General features: G+C 48.0%; 1 protein-coding gene across 1 annotated transcript in view; it reads left to right on the forward strand.

Moving 5' to 3' along the window:
* The window catches only part of LOC107120373 (attractin-like protein 1), a 910,146-nt gene that overhangs the window by 173,189 nt on the left and 733,043 nt on the right, over positions 1 to 3,914 (forward strand).

A 3,914-nucleotide genomic window follows, 5' to 3' on the forward strand; every position in this document is an offset into this window, starting at 1 on the left:
ACATCCCCCTGAGATCAGGGCCCTACTGCTCATACACTGACTATTCCAAGGGAGGAAACAATTAAAATACAGCACCCTACCCTGGAAGGAACTATATAGTATGACCGGAAGGAGCCCTAGGGTGAACATACTCCAGGTAGTTCTCTAAATGTGTGTTTGAGTCCTTCCCTGCAACTAAGAGAGTCAGTTTGGTGTAGTGGTTAAGAGTGGCAAACTCTAATCTGGAGCACTGGGTTTGGATTCCCTACTCCTCCACATGAAGTTGGCTGTGTGACCTTGGGTCAGTCACAGTCCTCTCAGAACTCTCAGCCCCACCTACTTCACAGGATGTCTGTTGTGGGGAGAGAAAGGTGATTGTAAGCTGCTCTGAGATTCCTTTGGGTAGTGAAAAGTGGAGTATAAAAACCAACACTTCTTCTTCTGACTTCCTTAGTCAGAGCACTCCCATGCTTCTGCACCTCACTCAGCAGAGGCAATACCAATAGAACTCCTAAGACCTTTTCTACAAAAGGGTTCAGGTTCTGGGCTGGGTGAAGCTTGGGAAACCAGCTTTTACTAGGCAAGCAGAACACAGACACTAGGTTACCAACAAAGGAACAGATGTATCATGACAAAGGACAATTGTGTCTGTCCCACAATAACTAATTGGGGAAAGGCAGCCACATTCCAAATGGGAGACATAGCTTCAAATCCCACTAAGAGGGATACTGGTAAGGAAGTATTGCTCACCTTCTGGCCTGCAATAGCTGAAATCAGTAACAAACAGGGTGGGAACCGAGCCTAGTCTGTGAGAACCCCAATCAAATGAAAATGCATCTGTAGATCAATCTGTAGATCTGTAGATCCAATCAAATGAAAATGCATCTGTAGATCCACCTACCTGGTGGAATGAGCTCCCAGAGAAGATCCGGGCCCTGCGGGACCTTGTGCAGTTCCGCAGGGCCTGTAAGACTTAGCTCTTCCGCCAGGCTTTTGAGTAGGAGCTGCTGCCACCACCACTATTCCACCAGTGTGGCATTGTCCTACTGTTGTTTCCATCATATAGGGTAACTATCGCCTGGCAGAATGCGCGTAGAACAGCGCTACTGGAGACCACGCTAGAGACAGCTGGCCACCGCACTGGGTTCACTGTTCCCGTCTTGGGTGATTTATATGTAGGAAGACTAGAGCACTTTAAATATTGAATGGTTTTATTGTGTGTTTTAATGTGGCTTTGTTTTATTGTATTTTTATCTATTTAATGTGGCTTTTGCCGTATGTTAGCCGCCCTGAGCTGTTGGGAGGGCGGGATATAAATCTAAGAATAAATAAATAAAGGGGTGTGCATTCAGCATAAACTGAGCCAGAAAAATACCCCCCAAAATACCTTACCTGTATTTTACTGGTATTATTTAAGCCAAATACAGATTCAGAGAATTTGATAGGCAACCGGTATAGCTGAGCCTAAATACAAACCTTTTTTCCCTTTTGATTTTATTCAGGTACTAGGAATAAGGCCCATTGTGGAAATAAATACAACGAGTTCTAGAAAGGGGCTCTGGGAGAGTGCCAAGGCCTTGGGCACTCAGTATCAATGTGCTGTGGCGACCTCAGCAGGGTATAATGACATAGAGTCCACCATTTTCTCCAGAGGAACTGATCTCTGCTACTTGAAGAGCAGTTGTAATTTTCAGTGATCTCCAGCCCTCACCTGGAGATTGGCAACAATTGTTACTCATGAGGAAATGGTTTGGAGGGTGGAGTCTATGGCATTGTACCTGTCTGAGGTCCCACCCCTCCTCAAACCTCACCCTCTCCAGGCTCCACCCCCCAAATCTCCATGAATTTCCCAACCTGGAGTTGGCAACCCTATCTCCTTCGCAGCCAAGCATCAACCTGCCATTATCTGCCCCTCTGATTTCAGCTTTGCATCTCTTCCCCCCTCCCTCCTGGAGATCAGTTGTAATTCTGAGTGATTTCCACCCCTCTCTTGAGATTGGGAACAGTGGTTCCCCAGAAGGGAATGGCTGGTTGGGAGGGTGGAGTCTATGGCATTGTACCTTTCTGAGGTCCCACCCCTCCTCAAACCTCACCCTCTCCAGGTTCCATCCCTCAAATCTCCAGGGATTTCCCACATGGAGCTGGCAACCCTATCTCCTTTCCAGCCAATCATCAACCTACCTTTATTTCCCCCTCTTTCTTTAGCTTTCCATTCCCCCCCACACACACACCTGCAGCCTCTCTCGTGCTCTGAAGCCCTGACTGCCACAGAGTCCACCATTTTCTCCAGGGGAACAGATCTCTGCCATCTGGAGAGCAGTTTTAATTCTGAGTGCTCTCCAGCCCTCACCTGGAGATGGGCAACAGTGGTTCCCCAGGAAAAGTAGTCTTTCTCTGCAATGGGGACTAAAGCAGCTTATATCATTCTCCTCTCCTGCTTTTGACTTCCACAACAACCCCGTGAGGTAGTTTAGGCTGAAAGTCTGTGACCAGTCCAAAATCACCCACTCAGCTTCTACAGCAGGAACCTGGATCTAGCAGACACTGCTCTGAAGCACTGACTGCTATGCCTAAGGTAGCCAATCTCCAGGTGGAGCCTGAAGATCATCAGGTATCACAACTGAACTTCAGACAACAGATCTCTCCCCCTGGAGAAAATAACTGTTCTAGAAGGTGGGCTTTATGGCATTCTGTTCAGATGAGGCCTCTCCCCTCCTCAAACCCTGGCTTCCATAGACTCTTCTAGAAAATCTACAGGAATCTCCCTACCTGGAGCTGGCAACCCTAGACTCAGTACTGTCCTCAATGTGTTCCTCACAAAGGCCTGCAAAGGGTTTCCTTCCTTTGTCTGAACCGAGCTTGGTTGGCTACTGTGGTGAAACGGGCTCCCGTTTACAACTCAGATATTTGCCTCCCACCCTCGTTCCGTGCACGTATCTCACTCCTTAAATTCACTGCCATGACTCACTGAATCGTCACTGCCTTTTTAGAGGGACGGTGAGACCCCTCTGGCCAAATCTCCGTATTGGAGATGGAGGAGACGGGCCAATGGCTGAGGGAGTGCATGGAATCCTGCCACCCCAACTCAGCTTTATATATAAGGATATTCAGCTATACCAAAGAGGTGCCAGCCCCAGTTGAGGTGGTGTGGAGCTTTCAGCTCCCACTGTCCCAGCTGATCCTCTCTTGCAGCACTGAGGTGCAAGAGGAGCCAGCCCCAGCTGAGGCATTGTGGAGCACTAAGCTCCCACTGCCCCACCTGATCCTCTCAGGTCTGCATCTGGTTGCAAGAGATCTCCCCGCCACATGCAGACCCTGGGGACAGATTCTCCTGTGGCATGGTTTAAACCGTGCCACAGAAGTCCTCCCAGACAGGTCTGCATGTAGCGGGGAGAGACCTCCCTGCTGCATACAGATTCTGGGAATAGCCAAGCCAGTCCCAAGGTTGAGCTGTTGTTGTTTTTTAATCAGCATTTTTCTTCTTGCGTCTATTGGACCTGAAAAAAAATTGGGATTTCTGAAAAATCCCGGATCTGAATATCATAGTTGTATTGGGATCCAGGTTTTTTTTTGAAATATCAGAATTTTTCAGGTCCACTAGACCCAAATTGAAAAATGATGGGGGGTTTTGCACACCCCAATTCACACACTTATTGAACAGCATCAGGAGTACTGATAGGAAGTCAGATGAAAGGGTTTGCCTGTTCTCTTGTTCTATGAACGGTTTTGTGGTTTCCCAAGCTGTAGTGATAGATGGCAGAGGTAGAACTCCCCTAGTTATTACATATCCCATGAGGGGGCAGCTGTGCTGATCAAACAACTGTCTGTCACTCAGTGAGCAATAGTGCAGGAGCTAGGCTAAAACAAGATAGTTGGCAATCCCACAGTAGAGCAGATTGATGCACATGGGTCACAGTAGTTGTGGGTCGTGTTGT

The sequence above is a fragment of the Gekko japonicus genome, unplaced genomic scaffold, assembly GCF_001447785.1.
Source record: "Gekko japonicus isolate JY-2015 unplaced genomic scaffold, Gekko_japonicus_V1.1 scaffold288, whole genome shotgun sequence".
Taxonomy (NCBI): Eukaryota; Metazoa; Chordata; class Lepidosauria; order Squamata; family Gekkonidae; genus Gekko; species Gekko japonicus.